The sequence below is a fragment of the Ambystoma mexicanum genome, chromosome 5q (genome assembly GCF_040938575.1).
Source record: "Ambystoma mexicanum isolate Mex_15411 chromosome 5q, UKY_AmexF1_1, whole genome shotgun sequence".
NCBI lineage: Eukaryota > Metazoa > Chordata > Amphibia > Caudata > Ambystomatidae > Ambystoma > Ambystoma mexicanum.
Window position 1 is genome coordinate 878,610,122 of NC_090933.1, and position 18,674 is coordinate 878,628,795.

The following is an 18,674-nucleotide window of genomic DNA, read 5'->3' on the forward strand; positions in this document are numbered from 1 at the left end:
TTATGCTGAACGACGAAGACACAGAGTTCAACCAAACACTATCGGGGTATGGTAGCAGAGCGGTAAGGTTTAGTCTCAGGAAGTGTGAGAGAGTGGTGTACGGCTACAATGAGTCCACACAGAGCAACACCAATAATTCTAGGCAGATAGACCATTATAAAAATACATTATAGTTTATTGGCCATTAAAATGCACACTAAAAAGATAGAACTTCTAGTCAAATATTGTCACACCAACCGGTTACATGTCTTTATAACAAATCGTTTAATAACGAATGAACATATACCGAAAAAAAAACGTGTTTTTTTAAAACATTTTGAGGGTTCCGTCCCCCAAATCCGTTTCCCCCAGCTAAAAACACACCCACCCACTTCTCCACAAGATTAAATCCTTTACCCCACTCCCACATATATTTTAGTTATTTTTTTCGCTATTTGTTTTTCGTTATAAAGACTGCATACCACACCAACCCTAATAAAACAGATCTATACTTTCACTGTTAGGAGAACTAGAATAGCATTTAATTCAATGACCAGAGAGAAACATGCAAGTAACTTCCATGCATAACAGAAAGGGCAGCTCAGTATAATCACAGAACAGCTTCCCAAGCTTTTATAAAATCAAACCCTATGATGGTTTAGGGCCTTGTGCCCACAAGTCACCAGTTCCAAAGTAGATACTTTCCAGGTGGTTTATGAAGAGAATGGCAATGCCAGTGGTCATGAGTAATGAGTCAAAAAGTTAGATAACGTTCAGTAAAGTAAATCCACTCTATTCCAGTCCTTAGGGTAGTCCTAAAAAGGGATCCCTGACCAGCCCTCAAGCGACCAAAGTCAGGAAAGAGTGATTTAAGGACAGAACTTTATACCCATCTAATCCTATGGAGGACAGGGTGGACAGAATAGGTAACTTTAGATTTGGTTGGTTGAGGTGCTTAGGAATTGGTTCCCGAAAGCTTCCAGTAGAACACCCAAACAAGCAATGATGCTGGGCAGACCACCTCATGAAATCACCATGGGTTAAAAAAGGTGCGTTGCAACGAGTGTCACCATGGTCAGGCGGTGACAGACAGGCCCAGCACAGTACCGTTCATGCAGGACGGCTGAAAATACAGGAGCAGGTGGCCTCTTACACAAGTTCAAGATCCTCTAAGTTCCAAGGATGCACTTAGAACGGCGATAGCTACAGTGAGGTAGCACAGAGAGCTGGTCAGTTCACCGCTTCTTCCAGGGACACTTTCGAAAGCTGAGAAGTAGCAGATCCTCGAGCAGCGGTCGTGATAGGTTGTTTTAACCAGTCCAGGGGCCAAAGCACCAAGAGGGTCTTCTTGAGATCAGAACAGAGGAGCAGGGCTTCACCAGGACAGCACTGGAATAGATGGTGGGCAGCTCCACGGTTGGTCAGCGGCTGCACTTCTTCATAGAAGTCTTGGCTCCCATATTGATATGTCGGATAGCTGCAAGAGCCCTCTTTTTATCAAAAATTTGGGCTGCCCAAGCCCACCAATGGTAAGGATCTGCACCATTTAAACAGGCATTCAGCCAGGATTGGATACCCATTGGCACTACATCTACCAGCAACAGACATTCAGGCACCAGGGATGTGGACAGGGACCAGACAGCCCCAGCCCCCCTCCCTCTTCTGGCCACACACACACAAGCCGCCCTTCAGCCTGCGAAAAACCAAAACATTCCACGGGAAAGGGCATTCCAATTAAGGCATTTCATGATCTGAGAAGGCAGGAAGAAGGCCAAAGAAGAGTATGGCCCAGAGAAAAGCAAAAAAGTGTGTGGCAGGGCCATCTGCTGGCCACCTTTAGTAGCCATTTGCGGTAAATGCAAAAGGTTTACAAGTAAAATGTTTAAAAAAGCATAAGACTATAACTGCTGCCACCGACTTGACTTCACATTGTAAAAGAAACCAAAGAAGAAATTGTGTACCTCACGGAAATGCTCTTTCTGATGAAGGTTCCTCCAACGGATTCCTCATCTATGATAACTATCCCTCAGTGCAGCTCCTCTTGAGAAACCTTTTCACCTCAAGGTGGCACAGCGCGGCTCCGCCCAAGACCTATGCGCCGGACGTCGGGGCAAGTCTATATAGAGGCACTGCAGAACCAAGCTGTACTATCTAAGCAAGAGGGGCAGGTAAGGAGGGTTGTGAGGAATCTTCACAAGGAAAGTCCATCAAAAAGAACATTACCGTGAGGTAAGCATTTTGTTGTTCTAATGGACTCCTTCCTCCCACGGATTCCTCATTTATGCTACACTCCCAAAGCAGTACAATGATCAGGAGGAGGGAGGGTAGCAAGGAAACCACCTAAACCAGAAATCTCTGAAGGTCAGCCCTGCCAAAACAAGCGTCATAACCAGACATAGAAACCAAGAAATGATGATTGATAAAGGTGTGCAAAGAAGCCCAGGTAGCTGTTTGGCAAATATCCAGAATAGGGGCTCCACGTTGCAGAGCCAAGGTGATGGCCAACCCTATGGCGTAGGGAGTCCTGAGACCCACAGGGACCTCCAGCCAGAACATAGCATTCCATAACGCAGAGAAGGATCCTCCGGGGACAGAGTCAGTTTCGTTACTGAGCTGCCAGTTCGGCACCAGTGTAACCAACGAAAATCTGACCATTCGTTTTGGCCTCACTTGTCCGAGAGACGTAGAACTTAAGGACCAATACACTAGATCCAACCAATGGAAACACTCCACTGCCTTGGAGGGATGAGGCAAAGGCAAGAAGACGGGTAGATGGATCTTTTGAGAGTGATGGAAGTCCGAGATTACCTTTAGAAGGAAGGAGCATCTAACTCTCAAATAAGCCTTTTCCTTGTAGAAATCCAAGTAGGAAGGCTCAAGTGACGATGTCTTGAGTTCACTTACACATCTAGAGGAAGTGATGACACCCAGGAAAATCACCTTATGGATGATCAACCTGCCACTACCAAGCCTGACGTCGGAACAGGTAGAATTACTGGACGCACCATTGACGGTTGATGAAATTCAGGCGGCTATAAAGGCGCTGCCCACCGGGAATACGCCAGTGGTAGATGGGCTACCTGGGGAATTCTATAGAGAATACGTGGGCACACTGGCACCCAAGTTGTTAGAAATGGTACGCAGAGGCGTATGAGAGTAGGAAACTGATGCAAAGCCCAAGAGAATCCATAATAGTGCCCATTTTAAAGCCAGGGAAATCCCCTTTGGAATGCAGATCGTACATGCCCCTTTCCATGAGAAACACTGATTGCAAAATCCTGACGGCCACATTGGCGCAACGATTAAGAAAAGTGATGGGCAAGATACTGCACTCAGACCAGACAGGGCATGTCCCGGGCAGGAACACTTCCTGGAACCTGCAGAGATTGCACCATGTAATTGACTGCACCAGTGGCATGCAGGGGGAATGCGCAGTGGCTTCCCTGAACTCCATCAAGGCATTTCATTCTGTCAAGTGGGAATGGCTAGTATGGTACACTACAATGCTTTGGTATAGGCCCGGCCTTTCTGAGATGGGTACAAGTGATCAATGCAGTGGCAAGTGTGAGGACAGGGAAACATATTTCTGGCAGCTGGGATCTTAAAAAGGGTACGAGGCAGGGTTGTCCCCCGTCACCCATGTTATTCATCCTAGCCTTGAAGCCACTGGCAGTGTATTTACGTCTAGAATATAGAGACGCTGGCATAGCATTAAGAGGGGCGAGGTATGTTATATCACTCTATGCAAACGACATGCTGCTTTATTCAAGTACGCCAAATGACAATTTTCCCTATATATTAGAAGGGCTAGATAAGTATGCAGAGCTCTCAGGGATTAGGATCAGCAGGGACAAATCCAGCTTATTCCTGTTGTAGGCCATGCGGGCCTTGGATGCAAAACAGCTCCCAGAACTGGGTATAAAATATACGCCACGAGCATTCAGATATTTGGGACTAGATATCTTGCATGACCTCATAGACACACATACGCAGAACACACAGAGGGTGTGGGAGGGTCTTGAGAAGAACATGCTATTCTGGAAAGACCTATCGTTGTCAATGACAGGCAGGGCAGCATTGATGAAGATGGTGGCACTGCTGAGGTTATTTATCACTTGGCGAATATTCCATACAACGTACCTGTAACTTTTCTCTGCATGATCGATAGAGCTATTAGAGAGTTTCTGTGGGCGGGCAAGAGATGCAGGATAGCAGTAAAGACGCTGCATGGCAACCAAGCTGAAGGAGGGGAAACGGGCTCCAAACTTTGAGGCCTACTATTTAGCGGGGCAACTACAGTTTACTATTGGGTGGGTGACAGACGAACCTGCAGTGGACACACAGTTATTGCAACTATGGGTTGAACCACGCTACCTAAGAGAGAAATTATGGGCGGAGGACAGGAGTCTCATAAACATGGCACATTTGGTGCCCCACGGAAAGAGGATGTGGAAAAGGGCATGGAAATTGATATGAGTGGGAGAACCCTATTCCCCACAAATTCCCACTAGCGGGGTTGATAAATAAGCATCCGGGAATGGGGGAAGCAGCCAGAACCCATTGGGAAGAAAGGGGGGTAGCCACGGTAGGGGACTTAATGGAGATGGGGCGGTTACAGGAGTTTGAGACTTTGAAGAAGGACAATTAAATCTCGAAGGGCCAGTTTTATAACAATCATTCTCACCATACACATGTGTATGGTGAGAGTGATTGTGAAGAGATGGCCTGAGGTTTGGACCGGGATAGAGTTGGAAGATACACTAGCAACCATGTATGATGTTACGGAGGGTGCAAGGGGTAGGGTCATACGGTATCTAGGATATATGATTAATTGATGGGGAAGCAGGGGCTAACAAAGACGAGAACAGGGTGGGAAGTAGACCTGGGCAGAAGCTTTACAGATGCGGAATGGGGTAACCTACTCCTCTACACGAAATGGGTGTCCATGAACGCTAGGTTTAAGTTGATCCAGCTGTATGATACGCACTGCACTTGTATGACACCACATAGGATATCTCAGATCCCAGGAGCGGAAAAACAATGCTGCAGAGATGCTCAGCCAAATGGGCAGGAATTCTCCACATGTTCTGGACCTGCCCTGTTATATAAAGGTTCTGGACAGCGATTGTGGATAGGGCGGAAGGGGGTGGGGGGGATACATGAGAGTATGGCTGGTCGAGGCATATTTATTAGGGATGTTTCCAAGAGGGAGGAGAGGGGTGCACAGGGAAGACCGACAGAGCACATGACGAAGATGAAAGATTGAATTTGCATATTGGCTAAAAGGAGGATAGCCATGTCCTGGAAACAACCTAGGGGCCCAAGCGTAGCGGCATGGTGGGGATATTTGCGAAGATGGGCGATGGCTGAGACAGTAGTGTGGCACAGGGCGATGGAAAGGGGTCAACGAGAAAGGCGCGAAGACCTACTGGCATGGGACACGCTCACCCAGAAAATGTTTGAGGCTGAGAGACTAAGTAATACCAATGGGGAAGAAGACCAGGAGGGAGGGAACGAGCCACGCCAAACCCGCCTGTGGAGAGTTAAGAGGTTATGGGCAATGGAAATGCTGCCGATTGTAAAAAAGGATTGTATACTATGATGGCGGGCCACGCGAAAGGTAGACCAAAAAACTGTGATATAGCCCGGGTGGGGGGGTCCGCAGGGCGCCTTTATTGTAAAAGTGGTCAATCAACTGTGACTTTGCATAAGGGGGCAGAAAAGGTGCATAATTCAAGAAAGACGAGAAGTTTGAATAATACAGAGACTGTATCCCATGGATGTATATTGAAAATATATGCAATGCTTGATACCTTGAAGGGGGGAGGAGAGGATTGGGGTGGGAATGGGGGATTGGTTTTGTTTTATGTTGGTTGTGCAATGAAAACAATAAAAACTAAGTAAAAGAAAGAAGGGGCTTAAACAAAGCAACCATTAAAAACCTGGCGTGGGGAAAACGTATTAGAAAGACCCTCAGGAATTCAATGACTGAGGGGATTGTGAAAAGGGAGCTTTGCTCAGGGGTCCTCTTGGACACTGAAATGGCCACAATATATCCTTTAACCATACCAATCTGCAGGCCCACCCGAGACAAAGACCGTAGAAATTCAGAAACTGAGTATGTGGAGCAAGTAAAAGTGTCCATATCCCTCTCCCGCACAATGCTGTCATTTGCAGGCATATACGGACTTGGTGGCAGGTCTTCTAGCAGAGAGGAGTGCGTCCAGAATGTCCACCAACAGATCCTATTCCTTATACATTAGGATTTCAGCAACCATGAAGGTTTGGGTGCAGCAACCTTCAACTCCCCCCACACCACCCAAGCCCCTTGGTCCGTCCTTGTCTGTGGCAAATGTCAGGAAGGGCAAATCGACATGTCCAGCGACTTCAGGTACCACTTTCTCCGGGCCCAGTACAGAGCAATTAAGATCATCGTGGATCCGAATAGGCGTAGTCTCCTGAGATCCAGCGGTATGACAGTGATCGGTGGGAATGCATCGTCCCACTCGACTGTCAGGTGTTCCCCAGAGCTCCCTGATGAGGGAACTCCCTGGAGCAGAACCACTTGCATTTCCTAGTCACACTGGAAAAGAAGTGGTCCAATGGAGAATTACCCCTGTGGTAGAAAATCTCCCCCAGAACTTTCTGGCAGAGCGCCCACTCGTGGGAGGTTGAAGGCTGTCTGCTTAGTGCATCTGCTTAGTGCATTCGCCAGTACGTTATCTCGCCTTGCTGGCCAGGTCGGCTGCAGTCAGAGAGACACTGTTTTCCAGGGCCCAGAACTATGAACACAATGCTCCTCTGCACAGACGCAGGAAGCCCACGCTGCCCCGCTTGTTGAGGTAATGCATGGCTAGTGTTGTCTGTCACGATCAACACTGTATTGCCCTTCACAGAGGGAAGGAAAGAGCAGGGCAGCCTGATCGATCTCAGCTCCAGCAGTTAGATTTGCTGCCAGCAATCTGATGGAGACCACAGTTCACTGTAAGGTCTTGTAGGTGAGTGCCCCATCCCTTCAAGCACGCATCTGTGACTATAGACACTTGTGGCCAAGGTTGATGAAACAGTGAACCTTTCAAGAGGTTGTCCTTCAGGGATCACCATTGCAGGTCTCCGGACACTCACTCAAATCAGTAAAAGGTCAAATTTGAATCCCCGAATCTGAGACCGTTGTGAGCCTAGAAGCCACTGCAGCGACCTCATGCGCAGTTGGGCCTCTGGAACCACAAGGATACAGGAGGCCATAAGACTGTAAAAGCACAGAAAATCAGAGGCCGGAACCTTTGGCTGTATCATGCATATGTTTGCCACTCTGTCCTTGGGTAGAAGTCCCAGGGCCCAGGTGAGCGTCCAAGAGTTTTCCGATAAATCGGAGGGACTGGGACGGTGAAACCCGAGACTTCTTGAAGTTCAGAAAGAAGCTCAAACTGTACAACAGGCTGAACCTTCTGTACAGGTGTGCCGACGCTAGATCTGGTGAATGGGCTTGGATGAGCCAGTAGTCCAGATAGGGAAAGACATGGATGTCTTCCTTCCTGAGGCGAGCCACCACTACTGCTAGCAGCTTGGTGAAAACTGTGGATGCAGAAGAAAGGCCAAAAGGGATGACTTTAAACTGGAAATGACAGTTCCCCCACCTTGTATCTTTGGTATTTTCTGTGCTTCGTGTGGACAGCTACATGGAAGTAGGCATCCTGGAGACCCAAGGAGACTAGCCAGTCAGCCAGGTCCTGGCACATCTGGGCCAGAGTGACCATCTTGAGCTTGTCTTTGCGCAGGTACAAGTTCAGAAGCTGCAGATCCACCTCCATCATTCGGCACCAGAAAGGATATGGCGTACCAACCCCAGCCTCGAAACGAGCAGGGGCCACCTCTATGGCCCCTTTTGTCAGAAGTTGACTGATCTCTTCCAGCAGGAGAGGTTTTGGAGGCAAGGGCTGGTGGCATGGGGCGAGGGGGATGGTCTGAAGGGGCGAGAGGCAAAAGGAAGGCTGTATCGCTGCTGGACAACCGTTAAGGACCAGGCGGCGGAGGTGGAATTTCTCGATTCCTCACCAAACAGGGATATCCTGTCTAGCACAGGGGAGAAATGGCAGAAGCTCACTTCACAAAGTATGCACACCGGGGGTTTTGGAGGTGGAAGAGCCTCCTCTAGGTACACCATGGCCCCTAGACCTGTATGGCCAACGTTGTCCTTGCCTACCCGAGAGAGCCTGGCCTCTACCGCTCTGAGCATAAGTGGCAAAGGGGTGGAGGGACTCATCCTTGGATCTGAACAAGTTAATGACATCTAAGGGCATGTCCAGTAGATTACCCAGGCCGTCAGTAGCAAACCCTGATGTCCTCAGCCAAGAAAAAGACTGCAAGAAAGTGCTGGTGGCCATTGTCAGCGCAACACAGTCTGCAGTGTATGAAGACCAGACTGCAAAAATCTGTCGGGAGGCTTCTTTGCCATCCTTAATAAGGGCTTCAAAGCCATCCTGCAGCTCCCCTTCTGGGATGTACTCTGCTGCCATGCTCTCACTGACCACAGGCCTAAGGAAAATGTGGCAAAGACACAAGAGGCATTGGCACGCCGGGGACCGAGGCTTGCAGAGCCAACAATCTTCCTGACCCATGCATCCAAACATTTGCTCTCCCTATCTGTGGGCAATGACAGGAATGAGGTGGTCTGGTCTCGACCTTTGCCATAGTGGCCTGTACCACCAAACTCTCTGAGGAAGCATAAACAGAAAAAAATAAGGGGTCAGAAGGGGCCAGGTCAGCCTGTGCTTCTTGGAACGCCACAGAAGCCAGATCTCAAGTGCAGAGAAGTAGTCTACCCGATGCAAAACCCCAGGACCGTTCCAGACACAAGAGAAGATAATGGGAGACTGGGGAGGCACATGAACAATAACAAGCAGTATAATGGAAGACTGATGACTCGTCTCAGTTTCAATATGTATGAAAAGTAATGAGTTGATGATGAAACAATACGAAATACATGAATGCTAGTGAAAGATTTGAAAACAAACAAAGTATCGTTCCTAAACGTGAAATTTGATAACACAAAGGAACAATAATGCTCCCAAAAAGGGACAGGAATGGGAGTGAGAGAAATCAAATAAATGTAAAAATCCTAAATAAAGGAGCGAGAGAAACAGGAAGTCCGAAAGAAGGGATAGCACAGGAAATATCAAAAGTATAAGGCTGAGATATTAGAGAGAATTACAAAGCTTAAAGGCCCACATAACCTATACAAGAAACCAAGTTGAACAAATTAAAGTTCTACCAAAAGTGGAATGTAAATTGTCTAAAGTGCGAAGAGAATTTAAGAACCTTAAGAGTTGCCAAAGAAGAGAAATTATTTGCTGAAAGCACCAAGTAGAAGAAGGGAGTCATTCTCCTGCCTTTGTTTTGTTACGGTAGTGATTGTCAGATAGCCGGAGGATGGTAGACAGATTCCTTTTTTGGACATTGAGGAAAAGACGACTGACAAGCACATTAGTTATTCTTTATGTAGTTAAAAGGCATCATGAATCAAGACACAGACAGCAGACTTGGAGTTCAAACAAAAGATATTTATTAACTTAAATGTCAGGATGGTAGAAGGATTAACTTGCCCTATGCTAAGGTGGGATTTTCCTACCTGACTGTGTAAAGAGTTAAACTTAAAAGTCTGTGTCCAAAATCTATTCTTGCCCTCACAAATAAAGCTAAACAATGAGTAGGAATGTTAATAACAAAAGAAATGGCGTTCAACCCAAAGTTCGGAGCTCCTTCCAGCTCCCTGCTTTCTTTCAGCTCCCCTTCCCCAAGTGCAAGAAAGTTTGCAAAAGTCTCAAGATTACCTTTCTCACGTTCAAGGCAATACAGTTCAAACAATCCTTGAGGTTCCCTTCCCCAAGTTCCAAGCAACACAGTTCAAAAGCAAAGAGGTCTTGAGGCTCAGATCTCAAGACGCCACATGTAGTTCCTCAAATCTCAAGGTTCCCTTCCCCAAGACTTTAACTCTGCCACTTATACTTGTTTTAGTCCTTTCAAAAGTGTAACCGAACTCGAGGTCAACCTGACCCTCATTCTGGGTTGCCTCACCAGTTCACTTACAACACTTCTCCTTTGTTTGGTTTCATAATGCATTTGGTTTTCCTTATTCAGGGCTCACTGATCTAGGCGCAGTTGTCAGGCCACAGGATTCACCCATCACAGGTCGTGCAATCCCTAGGCTCCACAGCCCACAAAAGTTCTTCAGCACTTGCCCCTATGCCCCAAGTCACTTTCACTTAATTCCTCTATGTTGGCCTCTTGGCTTCATGTGCAATTTTGCACTTCTCTGGCTTCTCCTTGCAACTTCTTGGTTCTGCCATCACGTGTCACACACCTCTTGCCAGCCTTTGGCCTTGCCCTACTGCATTCACTCATAAAAGTTCACTCTGTGGGTGTTTTGTTCATACCCCACCTTTCAATGGCACTCTTTCACACTTGCGCCCCTTTTCCGTTGTTTGCTTTCACACTGGCACTTTGGCTGTCCTCTGACATTTGCCTTGTCATAAAATTTTATTGCATTTAGTATTGAATATGTCTAACTTCAAGGTTCCATTCCGTTCGGTATTCAATATACATCCGTTATGTTCAATTTCATGTTTCAGGGAGGATCTTTTCCAGCCACTCTGTAGCATTCTGTAATAGCAAGAATTATCCATCTGGACAAAGTTTGTTTTGTAACTGGAAGCCCCAGTTTGTGTCCAGTGTACCCAATGAAAGCTGGTCATGCCGTCGTATTTTCGCCATCCGTGCAATATAAATGCTCAAAGCCATTCTGTGATCGAGCCTATGTAATCTTTCCTCTTCCTTGCGAGGATGAGGCGGATAAAATGTTGGTAGTACAATTTTCTGGGATAAATGAAAATCTAATACATTTTTGTCAAAATAGGCGGCTTTAACCCTAAGGACTACCTTGTCTTTATGAAAAATAGTAAAATGAGACTTACTAGCTAAGGCCTGAAACTCACTCACCCTGCGGGCTGATGTCAATGCAACTAACAGAATGGTTTTAAATGTTAGTAGCCTTAATGGGCATGAATGGAGTGGCTTAAAGGGATCACACATTAGAAATTTCAACACAAATTGAGATCCCAAACCAGCACTTGAAAAGGTGTAGGAGGCAAGACATTAATCAGCCCTTTAAGAAATTGAATGATTAACAGCATCTTGAAATAAGATACCTCTTCAGAAGCGCGCTTGAAGATTGAAAGCCCTGCCAAATGACCTTTTATTGTTCCAATCTGGAGCCTCAGATTTGCCAAGTTTAACAAAAAGTACACCATCATAGGTATGTTGCACTGAAAAGGATCCACATCGTTTTCCCTGCACCAGCTGCAGAATTTGTTCAAACGGCAGTGGTACAAGGACTTTGTTGCTGGTCTTGTGGCCGAAAGCAAAATCTCCATTATTTCCTCCGGGAGGACCCAATTTTTATATCTCAACCTCTCAGAAACCATGCGTGAAGGTTGAGTGTATTGACCTCTGGATGGAGAAGCCAACCCTCCTCTCGCAAGAGAAGGTCCTCTCTTTGTGGAAGACAAATTGGAGGGCAGATGGACATGTCCAAAAGGTCTGGGTACCACGTCCCACTGGCCCAATCCAGAGCAATTAGGATCATGGGTTTCCCAAACTTTCTCAACCTCCTGATCACGTGAGGAATGATGGGGACTGGAGGATACGCGTACAGGAGTGGAAACTCCTAGTCCACTACAAACGTGTCTCCTAGAGCTCCTCTTGGGGGAAATTCCCAGGAGCAGAACAGTTCACACTTCCGGTTGACACTTGTTGCGAAGAGATCCACTTTAGGGTTACCCAAAGGGTGAAGATCTCTTGAAGGACTTCCTGAGCTAGTTCCCACGCGTGGGAGGCTGTGCTCTACCTGTTCAGAATGTCCGCCGCCGTGTTCTCTCTGGGTAGGTGAACTGCTGATAGGGAGATTCCTTCTTGAATTGCCCAGAACCAGAGCTGCATTGCCTCTCTGCACAGTGGTAGTGAACCTACGCCTCCTCTTTTTTTGAGGTAGTAAATGGACACTGTTGTCCGTCATTATCATGACATTCTTTCCCCGTACAGAGGACAGAAAGGCCTTCAGCCCAAGTCCGATAGCCCTCAGCTCTAAAAGATTGATGTGTAGTTTGGACTCCGATGGAGACCAGCAACCGCTGATTGTCATATTATTGGCGTGGGCTCCCCACACCATGAGTGAGGCGTCCATAACTACAGTTATCTCTGGCCATGGTTGCCAAAAAGGTTCTCCCTTCAGAATATTCTTCTCACAGGCCCACCACAGGAGATCCTCTAGAACCCAGCTCGGAACCTGAAGAAGGTCCACCATCTTGCCTGAGAATTGAGACCACTGTGTCCCGAGAGCCCATTGAAGGGATCTCATTCTCAGGTGAGCCTCTGGCACCAGAAAATACAGGATGCCATTAGGCCGAGCAACCTCAAAAAGTTAAAGGCCGGAAAACGCTGTGCATTCTGGAATTTGGTGACCATCCACAGATTGTGTCGAGCCCTCACCTCGGGTGGCAAGGCTTTTCCCAAGGATGCACTCAGGACCGCTCCGATGAATTGGAGTCTTTGAGGTGATATCATGTAGGACTTCTTGAACTAATTGATGGAGGAACCCAATCAGTTGAGAGAGTGACAGGTTATGCTGAGATGTCCCAGTGCCTGTTTGGGAGAACGAGCCCTGATCAGCCAAACATCCAGGTAGGGGAAGACGTGAATCGTCACTCTCCTGAGACATGCTGCCACCGCCACCATCAACCTGGTGAAAACCCTCAGGCGGAGGTCAGCTCGAATGGCAGAACTCGAAACTGATAATGACACGCCAACGGCGAACCTCAGGTACTTTCTGTGCTTGTGATGGATAGGCATTTGATGGATGCTTGACATGAAAGTAAGCATCCTGAAGGTCCAATGACACCATCCAAACCTGGAGCTGGAAGGCCTGAAGGACTTGAGAAAGGGTGACCATCTTGAACTTGTCCTTCCTGAGGAACTTGTTCAAGCATCTCAAGTCCAAGATGGGTCTCAATCCTCCGTCCTTCTTGGAGATTAGGAAATAGGGTGAGTACCACCCTTCCTCTCCTCCACAGGTACTGGTTCTATAGCACCTCTCTCTAGCAGGCTCAAAATATCCTTCAAAAGGAACGGATACAGTACTTTGGACGAGTGGCCCACGCATCTGTAGTAAGACCTCGCCATTCTTTCAGATGCTGTGAGAGTCTGCCTCCCACTAGGGTCTTGTGAGCCAAGGCCTCAGATAGGTTTTGAGGCGGCAGAAGCAGCGGCTGATGGGAAGGTAGACGTTGCTTGGGCAGAATTTGCAGCTCTCCCTCATCCACCACAAGGGTCTTCTTTGGACTTTTGACCTGCAAGTCCTCTCACTCTTCCAACTGAGGAGTAGAAGCAAAGGGACCTACCCCTCCAAGATGGTCCACTTGGGTGAGATGGCCGTGGCTGTTGGATAGCGGCACCAAGGTCTTCAGCTTTTCCAGGCTTTCGTCAGCCTTGCTGCCAAACAGCTGAGTGCAGTCAAAAGGCACGTTGAGGAGCCTAGACTGCACGTACATTGTAAAACCTAACTTCCTCGACCAGGCAAATCTGCGTATTACAGTGCTTGCTGCCATAGCTCTCCTGATGCTATCAGTCCTGATTGAAGAGACTCACACATAGCCTCCTTACCGTCTCTTTCTTCCCCTTTGGGAATATGATCAGCCACCATTGCTACATAGTCCCACAGGGTGAATGTAAAGTTTGCTAGGGGGCAAGTGGCGTTTGCGTACTTGGGAGCCAAGCTCCTGGCAGAAAATACCTTACTAGCCCAAGCGCAGAAACACTTATCATCCCTGTCTGATGGGATGGTTAGGTATGCAGCCTGTTTAGAACAGCTGGATTAGATTATGGAACCTCCCAATTTGCTGTAACCCTTTTTTGGAGGGCAACATGAAAATGAAGTATGTGACCCTTCTGTGGACCTTTGTCAAGAATGTCTATTAGGTCGTCTTGCTTGAATGGTGGTGCAGGTCTGCTCCATCTCATAAAATCAATAACCCTAGTCATAAGCTGCCTAGAAGAGGCATCAGCATGGTCTGCCGGGTCTGGCTTGCCCAACTCAAGCGATTTGTCAATACCACCAGCTGTTGGAAGATTTTCATATAACTCTTTTAGCCTAGACTCTTCTGAGAAAAGAGCATCTGGAATATTTGGAGTGCCAAACTCCAAACCAAAAGTCCTGGTCCGAGGGCTCGTGTTTCATGTCAAAGGTTTGTATGATTTTTCTACTTCCTTTGCAATTACTGGTGTTTTTGAGGGCAAAGGCATCAATGGCGTTGATGGCTTTGACAGCAATTGCGTTGAAGGCCCTGGCGCCGATGGTCTTGACACTAATGGCGTAGATGACTGACGATTTATGCTCGATTTAGGCGTTGATGGAAACCTTTTAGGGCTTGACCCTCGACTCAATGGAGTCTTCGATGGTTTTTCGTCGAGACGGTTCTCGGGGGGTCTCCGGTCTGCGTCCCAGGCTCAGGGGCACGTGGGATTTGTCCTTAGCTCTCTCTCTGCCAGCTTTCAACGGCTCAACAGGAGCTTGGCTTTTATCTTTCTGTTTCGAAGGTGGTCGGGGCCTCCTTCTCGAATATTTTAAGCATTTTCTTTCTGAATTCCTCCTACTGGGCTGGAGTGGAGGATTTGGTTGGACAGGTTATACTTCTTTCGGGAGAAGATTCAGAAGAAATAGAAGGCGTTCTATAGCGCCTTTTATTTCATTTCCTCGGTGAGGACTAAGAATGGTGTGACCCGCTCCTGGAGCGTGAATGTTTCTTTGATCTTTTCCTTCGAGGAGAGATGTCTTTCGACTCATCAGGCGATAGTTTCTTCAGCGGAGTCGTCGAGGGTGATTTAGTTGGGGGCCTACCCACCGCTAATTTCCCTTTACGGTCTTTCAGAGGCTTACCAGTCATGGACTGACAGGCCTCACAGTCCACCAGCCTATGCTCCACACCAAAACACCACGGACACAAGGACAGTTTATATGTTTGACCACGAGACAGACTGATATTTAGTTTTAGTTTCATAGGCAGGGAAATTCTTTAGGATAGGGACAGAAAGGCCTTTAACCAACCCTTTTATTTTAATAAAAATATCTGAAGTTGAAACCATTACAACTTTGTGTTCCCCTCTCATTACTCACCCCTCACAGTGTGTGGCCCAGGAAGTGGGTGCGACTGTCTGGTCGCACTCTACATCTGTGGTGCCAGAGAGTCTGGGTGTGGGACATGAATGAAACCAATAATTGTCCTTGATTGGACAACTACTGGCTGCTTGAAGTGTGCATATCCTTACCAGTGGTGGGCTTGGACTTGCTTCCAGGCTGGGCTTTGGAAAGAAGAGGACTATGCAGCCATTTCCTCAGATGAGTGTTCGAGCCAAGAACCCTGTTATGATGTGTGCTTTTGCTTACCTGTAGTTGCTTACCTAGAATCCTGCCACGGCGGGGTTCCATTCCAATGTACACTCTTGTTTACGTTCAAGAGGGTTCTAAGTTCCACTGGAGAGCAGTTTGTAGATTAATGGTGGAGTCCTGCTGGGCTCAGGTTTGGTTGCAATAAAGGTTTACGTAACCCTCCAGTGTGCTGGTTTATTACCACACTGGCGACGAGGGCAACCAACCTGTTAGACCCATGTGCCTTGTAAACATTTGAGGCCCAGCAGGAGGAAGTTGCCAGTCTTCAGCCAGCGCCGCCATCTGGACCCATATGACGAGCGAACCATTGGCAGGCCAGCCCTGGATCCCATGAGGCCTGCGCTCCCCAACTTCGGCTGTCTCAGGAGTCCTCTGCGCCCGTGTTGCGCACTGAGGTGAGGCTGCGTATGGTGTTTCCATCCGCGAGTGCCCATATCATAGATTGGGATTCCCTCTTTCAGTCACCCGGCATCTTCCCGACGCAGCGAGACTGTACGGCGTGAGAAGGGAGGGGCACGGCTGACCGAAGTCTCCTTGCCGGTAGTGAACATTTCCGCATTGCCCTGGCAGTCCCTCCACAGCCGAACAGTAGGAAGGGGAGGGGCGTCCCCCTCGGAGGGGGGACAGAACTGTGTAATCTGACTTTGTGGGCAAGCTAAAAGGGGGAGAACTCCGCCCATCTGGACCAAACAGCCAATTGGAAGTGAGAAAAGGGGAAGGAGCATTCCCCTCTCCTCAACGCACGGCGTGGGAAGTACACGCCCATCAGTTTGGGAGTGAAAAGAAGAGGAGAGAGACACGCACGAATCAAACTAGTTAGACTGTCTGCATTCCAATTGTGAATTGTGCAAGCAAGACCAAAGCAGACAGGAGAACCAGTCTAGAGCTAAGAGGAAAAAGAATAAAAGGGGAACAGTTAAAAGCCAAGGAGTGCCTTCCCTAAAGAAAAACAAAACTTACTTGTACTAGTGAAACTCGTGAGAGAGCTGCATACCTTCTAAGGCAATCGTACCGTCCACACGAACATGTAAAAACAGGATAAACTGAAATACAATCAGAGTATTACTACTGCGGCCATTTGGAAGACAAACCGCTACAGTCTACTATTGAAACATTTCAAATCTCTAAACCATGCGCACGCTGAACATGACAAATGTTTGATGCACACAACTAAAAAAGAGATTGCTCCGATTTATCTTTGAAATAATTGCAAACTAGCTACCACACCCCTGAGGAACCGCCGAACTTAAGGCGGGGAAACCCGTGTCGGGAAGGGAATAGGCTGGACACAATTAATTTAAATCAATAAAACTAAGTCTCAGAAATGCTACAAATTGAATGACTTGAATTCAATGAAGATATCATTCTAACAACTGAAATAAACCCAGGCTAAGAAGACTGCACAAATTCTCTTTGGAGTGAACACTATATTTATCTAAAAACATTTTGATGATTTTGCCATTTTAATTTACAAGCACGAGTCACAATAAGGTCTATATCGATTTTTTCTTCATTTTTTTTCCCTCTACAGTCTGAGGGTAATAGACCTTCTACTTGCCGCTTTTACGTTGATAACCATTTGACACAGAGCAGCGCCGCAATCAGCTAAAGCTAAAGACTGGTTTCTATTCATTGAACTGCATACCTTCTGTGCTGCCTTGAATGTGCTGCCTTGAATAGGAGTTTCAAGCCGACCAAGGCACAAGCTACCCACTGGATACTCACGTTCACGGAACTAGGGAACTATGCAACAAAGCAATGCACGACCGCCCCCCCACCTTCCTCCCCAATCCGGGTGACCCCCTATAGCGTGGGAGCTATGGGTAGACACCTTCAAGGTATATTTAAGAGCTGCGGGTGGGGCCAGGCTTGCGGATGATAAAGAAGCTGCCCCTCTTGAATTGCCTTGGCACGGAGGGGCTTAGGATTTTTAGGCATCTTCCAGGCCCAAATGTGTGTGCACCCAGCACTGAGGGTGGTGATGGAGGAGAAGGAAACCAAAGAACTGTACTAGCATATGAAACAGCTTTGGGGAAGTTGGAAGCCCGTTTTGGCAGAAGAGCCAACATGGTGTTGGGGAGGTACCATTTCTTCTCCAGAGCGCAAGGAACCGGCGAAGGTATTGACTCTTACATAACAGCCTTACGTACTCTAATCGCCACTTGCAAGTTCACCGGTCTGGTCGATGAATATATCCGTGACCAGGTTATGATGCGTACAAGCGATGTGAGAGTCAGGGAAAGGCTATGGATAGAGAAGGATCCACCACAGAGCTATCGAAGAGTCCAAGAAAAGTGTCAGAGAACTATCGGACAAAGGGGAGAATGTGCACGCCGTGATGCCCAAGAGAAGCGACGACCACAGAAGCAGATTCAAGGACAATAAAGGGACGTCCATGCCGAGGGACACATGTAGAAGATGTGGATGGCGAGGGCATTCCACTGGATCTAAGGAGTGCCCCGCTTCCAATGTTGAATGCAGAAAATGCAAAGGCAAGGGGCACTATGCTGGTATGTGCAGAAACCTTGTACAGAATAGAGACATGGTTAGGATGGTTGATCCCCGACCGAGATGAAGATGATAGTGTGACAGTGGTGGGGTATGTGGTAATGCCATTGTGGGTGAAGGAATGGATGAGGGGTTATTGTTGAGTGTGAGTAACAATCATGGCAGGAAGGGTGCCTGGGCCACCCTCACAGTTAATGAGGTGCCCATAGAGCTGATGGTCGGCACGGGGTCTCCTTATACTATGATTTCTCCAGAACTGTACCTATCTAGTTTCCACAAGCAGTTAACAGAGTTGTCTCCTTCGGACATCAACCCATGTGCGTATGGCCGGGTCCCGATAAAAGTTTTGGGTTATGAGTGGGTCACGATTGAGTTTGAAGGACGCAGAGCCTGGGGTAAGCTATACGTGGCTCACAAGGGTGATTCCTTGGTCGGATGGGACGAACAAGCAGCCCTGGAGATTGAGATACATCCTGGGAAAGCCATCCCCATCTTGAGTGTGAGTGAAGATGAAAAACTGTGAAGGCTGTCGACCTGACTGCAGAGAATCTCGAGGCTAGGTTTCCTTCTGTCTTCAGTTCAACATTAGGCAAACTAAAGGGTTTCTCTCACAAGATAATACTGAAGAGGGGAGCCACACCCAGCGTACATAAAGTTAGAAGGGTCCCCATGCTAGCTCGGGAGGGGCTCA

General features: G+C 47.6%; 1 protein-coding gene across 1 annotated transcript in view; it reads right to left on the reverse strand.

Moving 5' to 3' along the window:
• VIRMA (vir like m6A methyltransferase associated) overlaps positions 1 to 18,674 on the reverse strand; it is a 1,848,046-nt gene that overhangs the window by 587,205 nt on the left and 1,242,167 nt on the right. The window lies entirely within an intron of this gene.